Source organism: Cervus canadensis, chromosome 28, assembly GCF_019320065.1.
Source record: "Cervus canadensis isolate Bull #8, Minnesota chromosome 28, ASM1932006v1, whole genome shotgun sequence".
In the NCBI taxonomy this organism is placed as follows: domain Eukaryota; kingdom Metazoa; phylum Chordata; class Mammalia; order Artiodactyla; family Cervidae; genus Cervus; species Cervus canadensis.
The window spans coordinates 20,429,890-20,453,289 of record NC_057413.1 but is presented as its reverse complement, the minus strand read 5'-3'; the positions used below and the strand labels follow the sequence as shown (position 1 = coordinate 20,453,289).

General features: G+C 40.6%; 1 protein-coding gene across 1 annotated transcript in view; it reads left to right on the top strand.

The window, feature by feature from the left end:
• The window catches only part of LOC122429686 (BOLA class I histocompatibility antigen, alpha chain BL3-7-like), a 199,148-nt gene extending 187,059 nt beyond the window's left edge, over positions 1-12,089 (top strand). Inside the window, exon 10 of the transcript XR_006266095.1 lies at positions 11,321-12,089. The gene's annotated coding sequence lies outside the window, so the exon portion shown is untranslated. The remainder of the gene's footprint in view (positions 1-11,320) is intronic.
• The last annotated feature ends 11,311 nt before the right edge of the window (positions 12,090-23,400 follow it).

The following is a 23,400-nucleotide window of genomic DNA, read 5'->3' as shown; positions in this document are numbered from 1 at the left end:
CAGGATCCAGGGGAACCCTCAGGATGAACGGCGTCGGCGAGAGAGAGACACATAGGACCGGCCTTGATAGGGCCAAGTCTGCTAGGGAGAGAGAGAGAGAAAGAAAGAAAGAGACCAGACCAGGAATATGCAGCAGAGTCTGGCAGTTGCTTTATTTTTCACCATAGCCTTTATACCCTAAGTTGGTACATTTCTAAGGGGCAGATAAGCATACAGACTTAGTTTAACATTATATCAGCTTGTCCTTCACGAAACCAGGTGTGTTCTGTATATTTTTGTTTATGAGAGTCTTTTCCCATAGATTTTTTGTACATTATTTTTTGGCCTTGAGGTTAGCAGAAAACAGAAAATTGGCAGTCTCATGGTACAGCAAGTTGTAACATAATAGACATACAATCCTGTTAACATAAAAGTCAGTCTTTTTGCAGAAATTCTCAGCTAAATTTATCTAAAAAGTTTAACACACAAAGACTCTGTGGCTCTGGTGAGGCAGCCCCTGTTTAGCACTCCTGGTTAAAATTAACAGTTATCTTATTGTTTTTACACTAGGGCTAAACTCTTATTTTACTATATCTTTAACCATATTAACAATAGTGTCCACTGTATAACCTCAGCACATTAACATCAATCAAACATTGATCTAATAACCACTTTTAAAACAATATTTTTTGTATTTTTTAATAGGGCTTCCTCACCCCCCAAAGGGCTCTGTGCCTATTAGGGCCTTTTTAATGGTTAATCTCTATGTATAATATCTTTTGGCTTTCAGGCGTGTTGACAATTTATGGTTTGCACCTGGTGCAACTTTAAGCAACTTCAGTAGCCGACCCTGTCTTTCTTATAATTAATCTATTTTCTTTCTAATAAGCGTCATCTCTATGGGAACTAGGTAAGATTACATTTTCACAGAACAGAAATGCAAAGGATTGCAAAAACAGCAGATATGGCACAAAACAAGCTCTTAGTCCAAAAGTTAATTACCTGCAAGAAGTCACCAGCTAATCTCTATCTAAACTATTTTCGATTAGGCGTATATGTGGCTATAATATTTGTGGGGCTTTTCTCACCCCGTGGAGGGACCTATGCTTAATAGTTTCTTTTGTTAGCGTACTGTGCTTAGGATGTTTAGAACAATCAAGAGCATTTTGTGCAATGAGATCACACATTTATCAAACAAGCCAGAATGCCAGCAAAAGGTTTGAACTGAAGCATTTCCTTCATCTCTGGCCCCTTCATAGGGTACCAGCGTCCAGGAGATTTATTAATTAGGGTTTTAAGTTGGTCCTCATTCAGTGAAAGAGGAGCAGGAGAGCTCTCGGCAGGCAACACAAGAATCTGCAGCAGGGCAAACAAGAGCAACAGCAGATAAGGGGGGAGGATACAGGGTGGGGTAGAGGCCGAGGCCAACCTGGAGGGTCCCTTATCCTAGACGGCCTTGCCTGTCAGGTTCTTTCCTCGTGACCTCGTCATGGATGGGGTCCCGGACGGCCTTGCCTGCCCGGTATTTTCTTCATGACCTCGTCACGGGTGGGACCTCCCATAACAGCTCCTGATACATACACACACACACACATACACATACAAACACATACACACACATACAAACACATATACACACACATATACACACATACACACACATATATATATGCACACATATATACACACACACACACATATATATATACACACACACATATATACACTCACACATATACACACACACATACACACACACACATATATACACACACACACACATATATATACACACACACACATACATGCACACGCACACACACACACACACATATATATAATTATGGCTGATTCACCTTGTTGTACAGCAGAAATCAACACAACATTGTAAAGCAATTATCCTCCACTTGAAAAAAAATTTTTATACTACTTTATTTCAAAGTTGAAAAAAGCCTAACTGCTTACTAAAATTTAATGTACTCATTAATTCTTCTACTTCCCCCTCCAAATTATATACGTCAGGATAGAGATGAGCAAAGGAGTCTGTATTTTAGATAGCTTTCTTTGAGTGGTTGAGAAAGCGGGCTTTGTACTTACCACACTTAATTTTATATTATATAATGTTTTGCTGGGCTTCCCTTGTGGCTCAGGTGGTAAAGAATCCGCCTGCAATGCGGGAGACCTGGGTTTGAGTCCTGAATTGGGAAGATCCCCTGGAGAAAGGAACAGCTACCCACTCCAGTATCCTGGCCTGGAGAATTCCTTGGGATCACAAAGAGTCGGACACAACTGAGCGACTTTCACTCACTCAGTCTTTTGGTGTCATTTATATTTAAAGCATATCTAGAGAATCTAATATTCAATTACTAAATTAAATGTTCCCTTTACTCCTTACTGTGTAACCCTATAATATTCTAACAGTAAACATAAATTAACATTTTTGGTAAGAAGAGGAGAAATAAAGAGATTTTGTTTCCCCCAATACTACGACCAGTATATTTTTCCTTATACTGACAATATCCTCCTCATTCACTTTCATCTCTGACAAACTGATCTATTTTGTTTTATTCCATTTCTCAGTCCACATTTTCATTTTTGTTCACATTTATTGCTAATATATTTGACATTTAACTTTTGTTATATGTCAAAAGAATATACACAAATAATGGTGCAAAATAAAGGAACAGCTGGGAGCAGGAGATGTATAAGTACAGGTGGGCAAAAAACAACATGATTGAGAACTACAAGAAACAACAGACTGTACATAAAACTTCTATATTTTTAATTATAAAACATAGAAAATAAAACAATCCAGATATTTTGTGTAAACAGAAAAATGACAAGCTTGAAAATGCCATCATGGAGCATTAAGAATCAGATTTACTCTCTTGTCTTAAACAATGACAAATTCAGATAAACATATGAAACCAACAGTATTCAGACCCTGGACACCAGGCTACACAAGCATTGTGGCTTCTACAAAGAAGAAAATGAAAGCGGCAAGGCCTACAATTGTCCAGCTTCCTTCCTGGAGACAGATTCCAGGACACAGTGTGGGAAGGGAGGAGCCCTAAGAGAGCCCAGCAGTCCCAGTGAGTTAAGGGGACAGAGTTGAGAATTACAGAGACCAGGATGTTAGAATTAGCAGACAGTGACAATAAGTGTTGCTATAGATTATTATAGGACTTCCCTGGTGGTCCAAGGTTAAGATTCTGCCTTCCAATGCAGGGGGCACAGGTTTGATCCCTCGTCAGGGAACTAACATCCCGTACGTTGCACAGTGCAGTCAATTAAAAAAAAATTACTATAAATGTACTCCTTATGTTCAAAAAGTTGTACCAGAGACATGAAAGATGTTTAAAAGATCACAATTAAAATTCTAGAGATGAAAATGCCTGAGATAAAAATACACTGGATGTGTATTGGTAGACTGGTAGATTATGTTAGATGTGTAATGGTAGATTTGACATTGCAGAAGAAAAGATCAGTCACCTTGAAGACATAAACATAGAAACTTCCCAAAATTATATGAAGTAATAATTATTAAAGTGTATTCTTAAGTTTGGAACATACAGTCCAAGCAACATTATTCATAATAACCAAAACACAGAAATAACCTAAGTGTCACATGAATGAATGAATAAATCAAAGGTGATATATCCACAGAATGCAATATTATTTGACCATGGAAAGGAATGAAGTACTGATTCATGCTACAATGGGGATGAACTTTGAAAGTATTTTGCTTTGTGAAAGAAGTCAGTCACGAAAGATTGACATTGTACTATTCCATTTATCTAACTGGTCTGTTTCCCTGAAGAGTCAGCCACGACTTAGTGACTGAACAACAATGGGTCCTTAATAAGTGAATCTATAAAGACAGAAAGTAGATTTGTAGTTGCCTAGGGCTCGGGGAATGTTGGACGGAAATGGGGATGACTGCTTAGAAATAATGGATGTGTGGTGATGAAAATGCTTTTAAAAATGTTTTTGGAGTGATGAGAATGTTCTAAAATTGATGTGGTATTTGTTGCATTAGCTCTATGAACATAGTAAAAACCACTGAGTTTAAATGATTGAATAATATATGTGAATTATATCTCAAAAAAACCTGTTCTAATGAAATTGATGGCTCAATTAAATGAAGTAGAGATGCCAGAACTGCCATGGCAGATTGTAGAAAGATGAAAAGGTTCAGGGAAGTGGGCATGCTAGTCTGAATCTACTCTATAGAACTGGAAAACACACAGGTGACTATTTCCTTGGAGACACCCAAAGGATACTGTTTATCAGGCAATAGGAATGCACAGGTAAGGGGAGTATCAAGCTCATTGTGTTCATCCTTGGTGAGCTGAGGCTGATTCTAGGAGATAATATCACAGAACTTAGCATTAATGTTTCCTCAGCATTACTGGGGATAATAAGATCTCAGAAAGCCAGAGGACAGGTGACAGCAAGTAAGAAACAAAGTGAGCAGAATTGTCAAAATAGCCATCAACGTCAGAATTGAAGCCAGAGAAATTCTGACTGTGAGAATTTTGGAAATGGGTAACAGACCATTGTACTCCTTGGGGCAAGACAGATAGACATCTTATAAGAGTGTTGCCTAATATTTGAACCAGTAGAAGAATGACAAATAAGCTGAAGGCTGAGATAAATGGCCTCAATAGAAAGTTATGATTCCTTGACCAGTTTCCAGATCTGAGCCAGATCTCAGACTCAGAATCCATTAATTAAAGGCCCCCATAGTTTCTGTAACACTATAGCAGGTGTGGTACATTAGTAATTCCCCAAGTCCTTCACTAAAGGAATCAATGGCCACAATACACTGAAGAAAGAAAATGCCCAGATCTTTGCTAGGTTTATTAGACACAGAGTCCAATTTGATACTAATTCTTAGGGAACCAAAGCACCGTCATGGACTCCCATTAGAAGAGGGGTATATGAGGACCAGGAAATAGTTTGTGTCCTGTCTCAGGTCCACCCATGTCTCAGTGGATTCTCTGTCCACACATCCCCCTGTGATTATTTCCCCAGTTTCTAAATGTGTCATTGAAATGGCCATGTTTAACAATTGCTGGAACCTCACATTTGTTTGACCTGTGCAATAAAAGCTTGGTAATGATATAGGCCAAGTGGAAGCCCATAAAATAGCCTCTGAACCTTAGCCAGAATAGAAAATTAAAACAATTTTATATCTCAAGGGTAATGAAAGTGCTTAATACCTCCCTTGAAGGGATGTGAGGTGGAACGTGGTCCAAACATATTAGCAGTTAATTTGCCAGTCTGGTTCTAGCAAAAATTGGATGGATTGTGGTAGATGACAGTGGACTGCTAAGAACTTAACTCAAATTAGCTTAATTGCAGCAGATGTACCGAAAGTGATTTTTAAAGTCAATTAAGTTATTTATTTATTTATTTTTTAACATGATAGTCAGATTGTTTCCTACTCACAATAGAGCCAGCTTTATTTAGACAATATGGGTTTTGATTAGTTTGAGGTTTTATTTTATTTTTTTTCCATTTATTTTTATTAGTTGGAGGCTAATTACTTTACAATATTGTAGTGGTTTTTGTCATACATTGACATGAATCAGCCATGGATTTACATGTGTTCCCCATCCGGATCCCCCGTCCCACCTCCCTCTCCACCCGATTCCTCTGGGTCTTCCCAGTGCACCAGGCCCAAGCACTTGTCTCATGCATCCAGCCTGGGCTGGTGATCTGTTTCACCCTAGATAATATACATGTTTTGATGCTATTCTCTTGAAACATCCCACCCTCGCCTTCTCCCACAGAGTCCAAAAGTCTGTTCTGTACATCTATGTCTCTTTTTCTGTTTTGCATATAGGGTTATCGTTACCATCTTTCTAAATTCCATATTTATGTGTTAGTATACTGTATTGGTCTTTATCTTTCTGGCTTACTTCACTCTGTATAATGGGCTCCAGTTTCATCCATCTCATTAGAACTGATTCAAATGAATTCTTTTTGATGGCTGAGTAATATTCCATGGTGTATATGTATGTACCACAGCTTCCTTATCCATTCGTCTGCAGATGGGCATCTAGGTTGCTTCCATGTCCTGGCTATTATAAACAGTGCTGCGATGAACATTGGGGTGCACGTGTCTCTTTCAGATCTGGTTTCAGATCTGGTTTGCAGTTTGGTAGGGGATGCCGTGTCTGGGGCCGCGCTTGCCCTTTCCCCTCCCCCCTCCTCCTGCCTCCGGTGGGGGATGGGCCGGTCCGCTGCCGGCTAGCTCTTCTCTGGAATTGCTCAGTCCCTTTGTTCTGCGAATGGCCGGCGGTATGTTCCGGCGGGATAATTTTCTCCCTCTCTCTTGCTACCCCACAGTTTAAGTTGCTATCTCTCATTAGCTCCCTCCGATTGCCTTCAGGGCATTAGGCCCGGTCCTTACCCTAAGCAATGCCGCCCGCTCCTCTCCGTTCTGCCCCCACTTGCTGGTGGCGGATGCCGGCGTCTGGGGTACTTTTCTGCTGGGAGTTGCTTTTAGGCATGTAATCTGTGGGTTTAATTTATTTTCCTCCCAGTTAGGTTGCCCTCTGAGATTGGAAAACTTCCCCCAGACCCGCCCGTGAGAGGGTTTCCTGGAATTTGGAGACTTCCTCTATTACGACTCCCTTCCCAGGATGGGTCTCCGTCCCTAACTCTATTGTCTCTCTTTTTATCTTTTATATTTTGTCCTACCTCCTTTCGAAGATGATGGGCTGCTTTTCTGGGCGCCTGATGTCTTCTGCTAGCGGTCAGAAGCTGTTTTGTGAAGTTTGCTCAGCGTTCAAATGTTTTTTCGATGAATTTGTAGGGGAGAAAGTGGTCTCCCCGTCCTATTCCTCCGCCATCTTGGTTCCTTCTGCCTTGCTCTTTTGTCAAAGGTCAGTTGACAATATTTATGTGAGTCTATTTCTAGGCTCTTTATTCTATTCAGTTGATCTACATTGTCCCTTCGCATCCACAGGGAATTAATTTCAGGGCCCCTCAAAGATACCAAAATCTGTGGATGCTCAAGTCCCTTTTAAATGATGTCATAGTGTTTGTACATAATCTACACACATCCTCCTGTGTACTTTAAATCATCTCTACTTTACTTCTAATACCTGTAATACAATACCTATAACTGCTATGGAAATGGTTGTAAATACACTGTAAATGCTATGTGAATAGTTCCCAGTGTGTAGTAAATTCAAATTTTGCTTTTGGGAACTTTTGGGAATGTTTGTTTTTTTTTTCATCGTGGGGACAGTGGTTTGCCCTGTTTCCTCTCTTTTATGAATTCTAGAAGAATTGGTAATTTTTCAGCTTATTCAGGTTTTTACTTGTCTTAAAGACAGAAAGGTGATTTCCAAGCTGCTCACATGTAGAACTGAAACCAGAAACTCCCCAAAGATCTTTTCACGGAACTGTTTTGCCTTCCATTTTCCATTTCTAGAAAAGTAGGCTATAGTATATGGACAAATCCTTCCACTGAAAAGAGGTAAAAATACCATGTTAAACTCAAAAACCATCTTCTTAAAAGCATCAATGAGTTGATAAGAAAGTAATAAATGACCTAGCCTCCCAAAGAAGGGAAAGATCCTGCTTGCCCTTCATAGAGAACAGTGTCCTGAAAATGGAGAAACAGTTCTATGAGTTTATTGCACCAGAGTCTAAACATGGCAGTCCTACACTTCCAGCTGTTTGCCCCAAGTTCTTGACTTTTTCTACCCATCTGTCTTCCCTTTCAAACTTTAAACCAAGTTTTAAAAATTCTGATTATAATGTATACAGATATTCTATAATGTATGATAAAGTATGTTCACTATAGAAAATTTATAAAATGATGAAACTGATAATAAAAATAGCCATAGCCTTCACACTTGGAAATATTCTGTTGTATTTTCTTCTAGTTTATTATATAACCTGCTGCTGCCCAAGGGCCACAGCTCTAAGTTGATGGGCCCAGATCTCAGTGGCCCCAAGTTCTGTGTCTGTATCTCTGCCTTCCAACCAGTGGTGATGGATGGTCCCACACCTACCTAAGGTCACCTCTCAGCCTGAGCTTAAGATTGGACCCTGCTTCCCCCAATAATCAATTTCCTAGTCTCTATTGTATCATTCATTCTTGCATACAAATGTGCTGTAATGTTAATACCTCTCATTAGAACAAACAAAATGAAACCAAATAAATGAAAATAAAATGGTCCCATTAAAATCCACCACTTGGTCCCCTATCCCCCTCCAACCAGTGCCCCATTTCTATGACTTTCCTTATAGAACAATACTTGAGTCCATTCTCTCACCTACTGTGTTGTCTTTTATTTTTAGCAGATACATATATGCACATATCTTGAAAAATAAATACCACTACAAGTCCTGTTAATGAAAATAAGTGAGTAGGTGAAAGTCACTTAGTTGTATTCAACTCTTTGCAACACCATGGATTGCAGCCTCTGTCCATGGAACTCTCCAGGCAAGAATACTGGAGTGGGTAGCCATTCCCTTCTCCAGAGGATCTTCCTGACCCAGGGAATGAACCCAGGTTTCCTGCATTTAAGCAGATTCTTTGCCATCTAAGCCACCAGGGGAGTCTCCCCAATCTTCCATACATCCCATTTCTGATCTCGGAGCCAACCTCTTTAACGTTTGTGTCTGTTTCTCTTATTGGTATTTCTGTTCTTCTAAATAGCACATTCATAGTGGTCTTTCTTTGTTTTTGTTTATGTATCATTTTAGTGAATTAGCTCTCTTTAACATACCATCATCCTTCAAATAGTTATTTTATAATTTTTATTAGCTCAATGTTCAGTGTCTACATTATTATGACCGTGTAAATAAATGCATTTAGTAGACTAAATAGCATTTAGTAGACTATGATAATTTTTTTCCCTTGAATTTTTAAAACCATTGTTCTGGAGTTAATAAATGTCTTATTCCTTCATTTGCTTAGTTTCTGTTGTATTCATTATGAGATCACTCTCAAACTTTCCTCCACAGCCTAAGTACTTATGAATATATTCAAGCACATCAGATATTCTACCAACTTCAGCTCTTTGCACAGACTTTCCCACGGCCCTCGGGGCTGCCACATGGGGACAGGTTCCCTGCTCACCTGGGGCGTGGCTGACATTGGGAATCTCCTTCACCTCATCCAGGGCTGACCTCTGCCTCTCTTTCCTGCTGGCTTCCCTGTTGCCTGGATCTCACATGTTCTTCTTTTTTGGTTTTTTCAAACACTTTCCCTTTACTTCATCTAGTTAGTATGCTGAGAAAGGGACCATATAAAGTAAAATATTGAAACTCTAAATAGCTAAAAAAAATCCCCTAGAGAAGGGCATGGCAACCCACTCCAGTATTCTTTTTTTTTTTTTTTATTTTAATTGGAGGCTAATTACTTTACAATACTGTGGTGGTTTTTGCCATACATTCACATGAATCAGCAATGGGTGTACATATGTTCCCCATCCTGACCCTCCCTCCCACCTCCCTCCCCATCCCATCCCTCAGGGTCATCCCAGTGCACCAGCCCTGAGCACCCTGTCTTATGCATCGAACCTGGACTGGTGATCTGTTTCACATATGATAATATACATGTTTCAGCACTATTCTCTCAAATCATCCCACCCTCGCCTTCTCCCACAGAGTCCAAAAGTCTGTTCTTTGTATTTGTGTCTCTTTTGCTGTCTTGCATATAGGGTCATCGTTACCATCTTTCTAAATTCCATGCATATGCGTTAATATACTATATTGGTGTTTTTCTTTCTGACTTACTTCGCTCTGTCCAATAGGCTCCAGTTTCATCCACCTCATTAGAACTGATTTAAATGTATTCTTTTTAGTAGCTGAGTAATATTCCATTGTGTATATGTACCACAGCTTTCTTATCCATTCATCTGCCCATGGACATCTAGGCTGCTTCCATGTCCTGGCTATTATAAACAGTGCTGCAATGAACATTGGGGTACACGTGTTTCTTTCACTTCTGGTTTCCTCGGTGCGTATGCCCAGCAGTGGGATTGCTGGGTCGTATGGCGGTTCTATTTCCAGTTTTTTAAGGAATCTGCACACTGTTCTCCATAGTGGCTATACTAGTTTGCATTCCCACCAACAGTGTAAGAGGGTTCCTTTTTCTCCGCACTCTCTCCAGCATTTATTGTTTGTAGACTCACTGATAGCAGCCATTCTGACTGGCGTGCCCACTCCAGTATTCTTGCCTGGAGAATTCCAAGGACAGAGGACCTGGTGGGCTACAGTCCATGGGGTCTGAAAGAATCAGACACAACTGAGCGACCAACACACACACACACACACACACACATGCAAATATCTAAAAATGTCTTCAGGCTACTAGCACTTATTCACATAGTGACTTGGTATAGAATACTGTGTTGGAAATAATTTTCCTCAGAATTTAGAAAGCATTGTTTCAACATTTTCTAGCTTCTTTAGAGCAGATTTTTTTTTTTTTTTTTTTTTGCCTCTTGAAGTTTTCAAAGTCTCTTCTTTTTAAAAAATTTTACTTACTTTATTTTTGGTTGCACTGGGTCTTCGTTGCTGTCCAAGGACTTTCTCTAGTTGCACCGAGCAGGAGGCGGCTTCTCTTGTTGTGGAGCACAGGCTCTAGGCTCGCGGGCTCAGTAGTTGGAGTGCATGGGCTTAGTTGCTCTGGGCATATGAAATCTTCCCAGTCTAGGGATCAAACCTGTGTCCCCTGCATTGGCCGGTCGATTCTTAACCATTGTGCCACCAGGGAAGTGCTCAAAGCCTCTACTTTTCCACCCTTTTTACTGAAATTTCATCTGTGATATATCTTTGTTTTCATATATCTGTTTTCATCTCCTGTGCTGAGAACTTGGTGGGGACCATTCAAAGTATAAGCTTTTGTCTGTCAAACTCTGAGAAACTTTCTTGAAATTTTAAAAATATTTGCTACTCTCCATTCTCTTTGAAACTTATGTTCTTGATGTGTTGGAATCCCTTGCTGATAACCCAGAATTCTTATAGTTCTTCTTTCCTTCTTGCCCTTACTTCTCCATTTTGTAGCACTAAATGGAGCTACAACTTAATTTTCTAATTCTTCTATTGAATTATTTATTTCTATGATCATATTTCTAATTTCTAAGAGCACTTTCTTCTTCTCTGTATACAATAGTATGTAATTCTGGTCTTGTTTCATATGCCATATCTTTTTTGCATCTTTTATATTATTGATTATAGTCATATGGAATCCATTAGGTCTCTTGATTATCTTCTTTTATGATTTCTGCTAAATGTTCATTTCCCTTATAACAGTTAAAGCGCCGTATCACCAGGGTCTTACTCTTGCTCTTCCTTCTGTTTCCAGGAACTAGCAGATCCTGATCCACTGGCGGCCTCAAAACATATACTGGATGATGGACTTTAGTGTGGCTCAGGCAGCTAAGCCACACTGCCACTTGATGTCCTCCTGACTTCTGAACCTAGCAGCCTCTTCTTATAGAACATTCTGGAACACTGCAACAGTTCACTAGCATGGGGTGCAGAGTCATGTCTGCTACCTGCTGGACAGGGAACTAATGGAAAATAGGTCACAAAGGTCTCTGAGAGAAGATATCCTGGGTTCAATCCCATCCCCAACTCCACCACCTCCTTAAACTCTCTCAGTAGAAAATGATCACAAATTGGGTGCTTCATGGGTTTGCTTTGAGGGTAAAATTTGACCATGTAAATCACATGGCCTTATTGCCTGAGACATATTAAGTGTTCCTTTATTCACAGTTACCATTATTATAATGGGCTTCCCTGGTGGCTCAGATGGTAAAGAATCCCCCTGCAATGCGGGAGACTTGGGTTTGATCCCAGGGTGGGGAAGATCTTCCCTGGAGGAAATGGCAACCCACTCCAGTGTTCTTGCCTGAGAAATCCCATGGGCAAAGAAGACCAGCAGGCTATAGTCCATGGGGTCACAAAGAGTCAAGCACGACTGAGCACACCATCATATTGACTACAGCATTTAGATAAGTTCCACTATTTTGCTTGTATAAACCACAATTCAGGAAACATCGTTAAACACCTATTGATATTTTGAGACATGTATGATTATCTTCTTAAGATAAATCCTTTTTAGGAATTTAGTTACTTCTCTTTTGCTTTTTTTCTGGCCACGTTGTTTGGCATATGGGATCTTAGTTCCCCAGCCAGGGTCTGAACCCATGCCCCCTGCATTGGAAACACAGAGTCTTAACCATTGGGAAGCCAGGAAAGTCACAGGAATTTAGTTATTTCTGCGTCAAAATACAAGCACACTTAAACTGTAGGGATGATTTGCAAAAGTGCCTTTTAGAAATTTTACACTACTTTGGGTGGGAGGGAGGCTCAAGAGGAAGGGATACACACACACACACACACATATATACACACACACACACATATATATACACACATACACACACACACACATATATACAAAAACACACACATATACACACACACATATATATACACACACACATATATACACACACACATATACACACACACACACACACATATACACACACACATATATACACACACACATACACACATATACACACACACACACATATATATATGCACACACACATACACACATATATACACACACACACACATATATAATTATGGCTGATTCACCTTGTTGTACAGCAGAAATCAACACAACATTGTAAAGCAATTATCCTCCACTTGAAAAGATTTTTTATACTACTTTATTTCAAAGTTGAAAAAAGTCTAACTGCTTACTAAAATTTAATGTACTCATTAATTCTTCTACTTCCCCCTCCAAATTATATACATCAGGATAGAGATGAGCAAAGGAGTCTGTATTTTAGATAGCTTTCTTGAGTGGTTGAGAAAGCGGGCTTTGTACTTACCACACTTAATTTTATATTATATAATGTTTTGCTGGGCTTCCCTTGTGGCTCAGGTGGTAAAGAATCCGCCTGCAATGCGGGAGACCTGGGTTTGAGTCCTGAATTGGGAAGATCCCCTGGAGAAAGGAACAGCTACCCACTCCAGTATCCTGGCCTGGAGAATTCCTTGGGGTCACAAAGAGTCGGACACAACTGAGCGACTTTCACTCACTCAGTCTTTTGGTGTCATTTATATTTAAAGCATATCTAGAGAATCTAATATTCAATTACTAAATTAAATGTTCCCTTTACTCCTTACTGTGTAACCCTATAATATTCTAACAGTAAACATAAATTAACATTTTTGGTAAGAAGAGGAGAAAAAAAGAGATTTTGTTTCCCCCAATACTACGACCAGTATATTTTTCCTTATACTGACAATATCCTCCTCATTCACTTTCATCTCTGACAAACTGATCTATTTTGTTTTATTCCATTTCTCAGTCCACATTTTCATTTTTGTTCACATTTATTGCTAATATATTTGACATTTAACTTTTGTTATATGTCAAAAGAATTTACACAAATAATGGTGCAAAATAAAGGAACAGCTGGGAGCAGGAGATGTATAAGTACAGGTGGGCAAAAGACAACATGATTGAGAACTACAAGAAACAATAGACTGTACATAAAACTTCAGTATTTTTAATTATAAAACATAGAAAATAAAACAATCCAGATATTTTGTGTAAACAGAAAAATGACAAGCTTGAAAATGCCATCATGGAGCATTAAGAATCAGATTTACTCTCTTGTCTTAAACAATGACAAATTCAGATAAACATATGAAACCAACAGTATTCAGACCCTGGACACCAGGCTACACAAGCATTGTGGCTTCTACAAAGAAGAAAATGAAAGCGGCAAGGCCTGCAATTGTCCAGCTTCCTTCCTGGAGACAGATTCCAGGACACAGTGTGGGAAGGGAGGAGCCCTAAGAGAGCCCAGCAGTCCCAGTGAGTTAAGGGGACAGAGTTGAGAATTACAGAGACCAGGATGTTAGAATTAGCAGACAGTGACAATAAGTGTTGCTATAGATTATTATAGGACTTCCCTGGTGGTCCAAGGTTAAGATTCTGCCTTCCAATGCAGGGGGCACAGGTTTGATCCCTCGTCAGGGAACTAAGATCCCATACGTTGCACAGTGCAGTCAATTAAAAAAAAATTACTATAAATGTACTCCTTATGTTCAAAAAGTTATACCAGAGACATGAAAGATGTTTAAAAGATCACAATTAAAATTCTAGAGATGAAAATGCCTGAGATAAAAATACACTGGATGTGTATTGGTAGACTGGTAGATTATGTTAGATGTGTAATGGTAGATTTGACATTGCAGAAGAAAAGATCAGTCACCTTGAAGACATAAACATAGAAACTTCCCAAAATTATATGAAGTAATAATTATTAAAGTGTATTCTTAAGTTTGGAACATACAGTCCAAGCAACATTATTCATAATAACCAAAACACAGAAATAACCTAAGTGTCTAGGAACACATGAATGAATGAATAAATCAAAGGTGATATATCCACAGAATGCAATATTATTTGACCATGGAAAGGAATGAAGTACTGATTCATGCTACAATGGGGATGAACTTTGAAAGTATTTTGCTTTGTGAAAGAAGTCAGTCACCAGATTGACATTGTATTATTCCATTTATCTAACTGGTCTGTTTCCCCGAAGAGTCAGCAACGACCTAGTGACTGAACAACAACGGGTCCTTAATAAGTGAATCTATAAAGACAGAAAGTAGATTTGTAGTTGCCTAGGGCTCAGGGAATGTTGGACGGAAATGGGGATGACTGCTTAGAAATAATGGATGTGTGGTGATGAAAATGCTTTTAAAAATGCTTTTGGAGCGATGAGAATGTTCTAAAATTGATGTGGTATTTGTTGCATTAGCTCTATGAACATAGTAAAAACCACTGAGTTTAAATGATTGAATAATATATGTGAATTATATCTCAAAAAAAACTGTTCTAATGAAAGTGATGGCTCAATTAAATGAAGTAGAGATGCCAGAACTGCCATGGCAGATTGTAGAAGGAAAGATGAAAAGGTTCAGGGAAGTGGGCATGCTAGTCTGAATCTACTCTGTAGACTGGAAAACACACAGGTGACTATTTCCTTGGAGAGACTCAAAGGATACTGTTTATCAGGCAATAGGAATGCACAGGTAAGGGGAGTATCAAGCTCATTGTGTTTATCCTTGGTGAGCTGGGGCTGACTCTAGGAGATAATATCACAGAACTTAGCATTAATGTTTCCTCAGCATTAGTGGGAATAATAAGATCTCAGAAAGCCAGAGGACAGGTGACAGCAAGTAAGAAACAAAGTGAGCAGAATTGTCAAAATAGCCATCAACATCAGAATTGAAGCCAGAGAAATTCTGACTGTGAGGAATTTTGGAAATGGGTAACAGACCATTGTACTCCTTGGGGCAAGACGGATGGGCAGCTTATAAGAGTGTTGCCTAATATTTGAACCGGTAGAAGAATGACAAATAAGCTGAAGGCTGAGATAAACAGCCTCAATAGAAAGTTATGATTCCTTGACCAATTTCCAGATCTGAGCCAGATCTCAGACTCAGAATCCATTAGTTAAAGGCCCCCACAGTTTCTGTAACACTATAGCAGGTGTGGTACATTAGTAATTCCCCAAGTCCTTCACTAAAGGAATCAATGGCCACAATACACTGAAGAAAGGAAATGCCCAGATCTTTGCTAGGTTTATTAGACAGAGTTCAATTTGACATTCATTCTTAGGGAACCAAAGCACCATCATGAACTCCCATTAGAAGAAAGGTATATGAGGACCAGGAAATAGTTTGTGTCCTGTCTCAGGTCCACCCATGTCTCAGTGGATTCTCTGTCCACACATCCCCCTGTGATTATTTCCCCAGTTTCTAAATGTGTCATTGGAATGGCCATGTTTAACAATTGCTGGAACCTCACATTTGTTTGACTGTGCAATAAAAGCTTGGTAATAATATAGGCCAAGTGGAAGCCCATGAAATAGCCTTTGAACCTTAGCCAGGATAGAAAACTAAAACAATGTTATATCTCAAGGGTAATGAAAAGCTTAATACCTCCCTTGAATACATAAGGGATGTGGGGTGAAGCGAGGTCCAAACATATTAGCAGTTAATTTGCCAGTCTGGTTCTAGCAAAAATTGGATGGATTGTGGTAGATGACAGTGGACTGCTAAGAACTTAACTCGAATTAGTTTAATTGCAGCAGATGTGCCAAATGTGATTTTTAAAATTAATTTGTTTTTGATTGCACTGCTGAGCAGACTTTTCTCCAGTTGCGCCAAGCTGGGGTTACTCTCCGTTTGTGGTGCGCGGGCTTCTCATTGTGCGGGTTTCTCTTGTTTCAGAGCACGGGCTCTAGGGGGCGCAGGCTCGGTAGTTTGGCTCATAGGCTTAGCTGCTCTGCGCATGTGGGATCTTCCTGGACCAGAGATGGAACCCATGTCCTCTGCATTGGCAGGTGGGCTCTTAACCACTGGACCAGCAGAGAAATCCTGCAATTGATTATACTGTTACTCTTCCATCCTGGAAATATCATGGATGGAATCTGGGCTGACTTGTATTCCAGGTAGGATTTTGCCCTTGCTTCCCACAGAGCATCACTCAGAACTATTATCCAAGGGCTCACATAGTAATGTAAGTATAGAGGTTATACTTCTAGTCATTGGAGCTGAGTGATGGAGAGAACATTAAATTCTACTGGGCCCCCGTTAAAAATAAAATATTTGCTTGTTTGGAGGTTCTAGCAAGGGAGTGCAGCTACCTGTAATACCCTTGACCAAAGACCGGCCCTCTTCTACCAGGGATGGTCATCCTCTTCGACCATGCATGCAGCTTTGAGAGGGACGCACATGGAGCAGTGAAGGGGGAAGGGGACTCCCGCCTAACCAGCTAGATCAGCTGAATCAACCCGGGTGATAAATGAGGTGACAGATGTCGAAACCAGATTGCCCTCACATCCAAAATAATATCAGTATTCACATTATTGTGGCAGGACTCTTTCAATCACAAGTTACACTTTTAGCAGAAGAGATTAAACATGTTGATTTACCTGAGAGGGCAAGGACGGGGCTAACTTGAGACATGACTTGATCCAGGGACTAACTTGTCGTCAGATCTCTCTCTCAATTCTTAGGGAAAGTACCCAAGGTCATCTCTAACCCGCCTCACACTGCCCCGCTTAAACAACTTAAGCAGAAAGATAAACCTCTTTCTCACCATGTCCATACATAAAGGACCAATCCCTGTTGCTGGGCAGATGTGGTATACTGTGGTTATACCCTGATTGGTCAGGTCTGGGTCACGTGCATCCCTTGGTACATAATAGTACTTCCTAAGCTATTTAAGGTCATACTGATTATTATTATTATTATTATTTTCCATTTATTTTTATTCATTGGAGGCTAATTGCTTTACAATATTATAGTGGTTTTTGCCATACATTGACATGAATCAGCCATGGATTTACATGTGTTCCCCATCCCGATCCCCCCTCCCTATACTGATTATTAAACCATGTCACTATTAAATAAAAAGACTCTTGAGAATTCTTTGATCCATGAGAAAAATGAGAAAACATTAACTATTAACAAAGTTGGCCTTCTTTTCATTTCTTTACCTTTAGTTTCTAGCTAACAACATTTGACTCTTTTCATCACAAAATTACTGGGTGGTAAACAGACGGACTCTAAGATCCTCCCCTAAATCTTCATCTTCTGGCATCCATGACCATGTATAATTTTAACCCTTAGAGTATAAGCTGTAGATAGTGGCTTACTGGTAGCAAATAGAATTCAAGAAGTGGGTGATGGAATATTTACTTGGCGATGACCAGGGACAGGATATGAGGAAACCGGGATCAGTTGTCTCAAATTCAGTTGTCCAAGCCAGGCTGGGAAAGCAGAAATTCCCAGTGAAAACCAATGTCAAGTGACCTTGCATTCCTTCTCCATCTAAGGAGTTCCTCCTCTGGATCTCATCCTTCACGGTCCCTGCCGTCAGACTGGAGGAGGAGGAGGGAGACACCACTAGCAGTGACTAAACAACAAGGACTGTTGTCTATTGGTTTGAAATTATTTCAGATCCCCTCGTCCAGATCTTCCACCTTAAGTGGAGTCATTTTAATCCACTTGTTTATGGCTAAGAGCAAAAAAAATTTTTTTTTCTTCGAAGTACTGTTGTTTTGATATAAGAATGAAGTAAATTGTGAAGGATGTCATCGTGTCCTCTGCTGTTGACTGACAGGAACTTAGCAGCCCAGTTGCTCAGAGGCTTGCTGGGGACTTACTGATAAGAACGTGTGCAGAAACAACTATGACAAAGGGACAGCTGGAATATAAAAAACCAAGAGATAGGGAGGAGTATGTGAGAGTTTCAGTCAGGGCAAACTCTCCTTTGTAGATCTAGCTCTCTGAAGGTATTGAGATGCGTGCTCCTGCTTTGGCCAAGGCACCCCTTTGGTCAGCAGTGATATCCAACCATGCAGCAGTCTCAGGAAGGAAAGGGACAACTGTTACCGCTCCACTGAGGCCCTCATTATTGGCAGAGACAAGAGCCAAGCAATGTCCCTGGAGAGATAACCCTCGGAGCAGCCTCCTCTTCCTGCCAACGCAGGGGCCAACGTTCCCTAGCCACACGCTCTAGCAAAACCTTCTCTCCCGAGAAACCAAATTGCTATAAAAGATGCGCCTCATGGTATATTTGGACATTATCTCTGTCATATTTCCTTGCCTAGAACAACAGTGTAGTTAATCATTTGTTTGGAGTATGTTATTTCTTTATTAGCTTATTAAGAGACATTATCTTGTATGCTATTGGCTTTTGAAATTATTATGATTTTCACAGTGAACCTCTGTTAAATAACCTATTGGCAAAGACAATCTCAATCTCTGAGCACAATTTGCCGCCTCCAAAACAAATCATAAAACAAACAAGGAATCTGATCTGTAGTGAAAACAGGAAGTGTAGCAACAAAGACTTCCAAACCTAGCACCTGGTGAGTCCCAGGGCCAGAAAGATTAGAAGGGTAAGTCTCCAATCTCCCCATGCTGCACCTGGGACCCAGCTCCCCTTACTTTAATTCAGAATAATGTCCCATCCAGGAGCCCACAGTGGTGACACTGCAACTGGATCTCTGCTCATATCAGAACAGATCACCACAGCCACACACTCCTAGGAAGTCCTATTCTCTCAACAAGTATTAATTCAGTGTGTGTAGCAGAAACCCAAATAATAGTGATCTAAACAGGATGGAAGAGTCTCCTATGATAGTGAGGCAGCCAGTTCCAGGACTGCTAGAGGGGTTCTGTACCACAAAAGTATCCAGGCATCCAGGGTTCCTACGACCTACCTTCGTTCTCTGCTTTTCCTGGGGTGGTGCCCTTATTGGGATGACCCAAGGCGCCTGAAGGTAGTCATGGCCAAGTGTTTAAGGCGATGGACTTGAAATCCATTGGGGTTTCCCCACACAGGTTTGAATTCTGCCAACTACAGTTTTATCCACACAAGGAAGGTACCGAAGACTCTCACTTTCATGCCACAATCAACTGAAACCGCTCAGCAGTCAAGTCATTCTTGGGCCAAACAACCTAACCTCCAGTTCCATTTGATTTTGGTCATCTGGTGGCTCAGACAGTAAGAATCCACCTGCAATGCAGTAGACCTAGGTTTGATTCCTGGGTTGGGAATATCCCCTGGAGGAGGGCATGGCAACCCACTCCAATATTCTTGCCTGGAGAATCCCCATGGACAGAGGAACTTAGCGGACTGCAGTCTATGGGGTCGTAAAGAGTCGGACATGACTGAGCAACTACTCACAAGTTACCTCAGACCATGTTTATGGTCCGCAAGCAACCAGGGAGAGCAGGAGAGGAGGAGAGGGGAATCCCTTTAAAGGCAGAACGGAATACTTAGTATCTGGGTCATCGTATTGATCATAATTTAGTCACACAGACATGGTTAAATTCAAGAAAGGCTGGAGAATGGATAGTTTTTAACCTGGGTGACTTTGTTCCCCAATAAAACCATTATTATGGAATAAGGATGGTTTTTGTTATACTTGGTAAATTTTTAAAAATCAAGAATGTCATAATTTTTATTATCTTAAACTAAATCAGATTTGCCTGTAAAAAAAAATTGAATATTTTCAGAATATATTTTAAATTGAAAAACAAAGGTACAGATTGAACGTGTAGTGAAATGACACTTGATAAAAAGGGACATCTCCCTCTATAACACTATAGAAACCAGCAACAGTGGTTGGGTCCAGGAAGAAAATCTGGAAAAAACTGTAGATGGATAGGGGAGAAAATTTTACTTTTCACTGTATACACTTTTTATTATTTGAGATTTTTCAACCTTGTGCTTGTGATAGCTTACGGTGAACGATGTCAGACTCGTGATCTCCGAAGATTTAACTTCGGGACCAGAGACCAAGCTTGACCACTCAGGGCTCTTGTGTGGCAGAAGTTTGATTACAGTGAAAAGGGGCAGAGAAAGCTTCTGACACAGATGTCAGAAGCCAGACAGAGAGTGCCCCCGTCACTAGGGTTAGCAAGGGAATTATATACTTTTTTTTTTTTTGACTCAACAACAACTGTTGGCTTACTTTTTTTTTTCATTTATTTTTATTAGTTGGGGGCTAATTACAATATTGTAGTGGTTTTTGCCATACATTGACGTGAATCAGCCATGGATTTACATGTGTTCCCCATTCTGAATCCCCCTCCCACCTCCGTCCCCCAGTGTTCATCACAGCACTGTTCATAATAGCCAGGACACGGAAGCAACCTAGATGCCCATCAGCAGACGAATGGATAAGAACGCTATGGTACATATGCACAATGGAATATTACTCAGCCATTAAAAAGAATATATACTTTTAAAATTAGTTATTACAATAAATCAAAAGAATGTCACAAGCTTGTAAAAATTTTACCAGACCCACTCCTACAACTTACATTTTAGGATAACAGGATTAGAACTTAACAATAGCAAGATCCTACCAGACCCACTCCCATAATATACATTCTAAGATATCAGGATTAGTCAGGTTTTCAGGAAGAAGAAACTATCCTCAAGCAGGATACATTATTGTTATATAATCCCTAGTACAGAGTTTATAATCCCGAGTACAGAGTGACTTCCCTGATGGCTCAGACGGTAAGGCGTCTGCCTACAATGCAGGAGACCGAGGTTCAATCCCTGGGTCGGGAAGATCTCCTGGAGAAGGAAATGGCAACACACTCCAGTATTCTTGCCTGGAAAATCCTGTAGACGGAGGAACCTGGTAGGTTACAGGGGGTCCATGGGGTTGCAAAGAGTCGGACATGACTGAGCGACTTCACTTTCACAGAGTTTAAGCTGAGTTGTTTGTTGTGTAATCAGGGCTACTCTCTAGCTGCGGTGCTTGGGCTTCTCATTGCAGTGGCTCCTCTTGTTGTGGAGCACCGGCTCCAGGATGTGTGGGCTCAGTAGTTGCAGCACACCAGCTTAGCTGCTCCGTGGCATGTGGGATCTTCTTGGACCGGAGATCAAACAGGCGGCCCCCATGTTGCAAGGCGGATTCTTAACTGCTGGACAACCAGGGAAGCCTGTATGTCTTCTTTGGAGAAATGTCTTCTGCCTATTTTTCGGTTGGGAATTTGTTTCATGATACTGAGTTGTATGAGTTGTTTGTATATTTTGTATACTAACTTCTTGTCAATCATATCCTTTGCAGATATTTTCTCCCATTCTGCAGGCTATCTTTTTCATTTCATTGATGGTTTCCTTTGTTATCCAAAAGCTTTTAAGTTTGATTAGGTCCCACACAATTGCACTCATCTCACACGCTAGTAAAGGAATGCGCAAAATTCTCCAAGCCAGGCTTCAGCAATACGTGAACCGAGAACTTCCAGATGTTCAAGCTGGTTTTAGAAAAGGCAGAGGAACCAGAGATCAAATTGCCAACATCTGCTGGGTCACGAAAAAGCAAGAGAGTTCCAGAAAAACATCTATTTCTGCTTTATTGACTATGCCAAAGCCTTTGACTGTGTGGATCACAATAAACCGTGGAAAATTCTGAAAGAGATGGGAATACCAGACCACCTGACCTGCCTCTTGAGAAACCTGTATGCAGGTCAGGAAGCAACAGCTAGAATTGGACATGGAACAATAGACTGGTATCAAATAGGAAAAGGAGTACATCAAGGCTGTATATTGTCACCCTGCTTATTTAACTTATGTGCAGAGTATATCATGAGAAACGCTGTGCTGGAAGAAGCAGAAGCTGGAAACAAGATTGCCAGGAGAAATATCAATAACCTCAGATATGCAGATGACACCACCCTTATGGCAGAAAACAAAGAAGAACTGAAGAGCCTCTTGATAAAGTAAAAGAGGAGAGTGAAAAAGTTGTCTTAGAGCTCAACATTCAGAAAACTAAGATCATGGTATCTGGTCCTATTACTTCATGGCAAATAGATGAGGAAACAGTGAAACAGTGTCAAACTTTATTTTTGGGGGCTCCAAAATCACTGCAGATGGTGATTGCAGCCATGAAATTAAAAGACGCTTACTCCTTGGAAGGAAAGCTATGACCAACCTAGACAGCATATTAAAAAGCAGAGACATTACTTTGCCAACATAGGTCCGTCTAGTCAAGGCTATGTTTTTTCCAGTAGTCATGTATGGATGTGAGAGCTGGACTATAAAGAAAACTGAGCGCTGAAGAATTGATGCTTTCGAACTGTGCTGTTAGAGAAGACTCTTGAGAGTCCCTTGGACTGCAAGGAGATCCAACCAGTCCATCCTAAAGGAGATCAGTCCTGGGTGTTCACTGGAAGGAGTGATGCTGAAGCTGAAACTCCCAATCCTTTGGCCACCTGATTCAAAGAGCTGACTCATTGGAAAAGACTAGTTGTCTGACTCTTTGCGACCCCATGAACCACAGCACACCAGGCCTCCCTGGCATCACCGACTCAATGGACATGAGTTTGAGTAAACTCCAGAGTTGGTGATGGACAGGGAGGCCCGGTATGCTGTGGTTCATGGAGTCGCAAAGAGTCAGACACGACTGAGCGACTGAACTGAACAGACTAATCTAAGAAAATACTGCTATGATTTATGTCCAAGTATGTTTTGCTTATCGGAGAAGGCAACGGCACCCCACTCCAGTACTCTTGCCTGGAAAATCCCATGGACAGAGGAGCCTGGTAGGCTGCAGTCCATGGGGTCGCGAAGAGTTGGACACGACTGAGCGACTTCACTTTCACTTTTCACTTTCATGCACTGGAGAAGGAAATGGCAACCCACTCCAGTGTTCTTGCCTGGAGAATCCCAGGGACGGGGGAGCCTGGTGGGTTGCCATCTATGGGGTCACACAGAGTTGGTCACGACTGAAGTGACTTAGCAGCAGCAGCAGCATGTTTTGCTTATAGTCTCTTCTAAGAGATGTATGGTGTCAAGTATTGCAC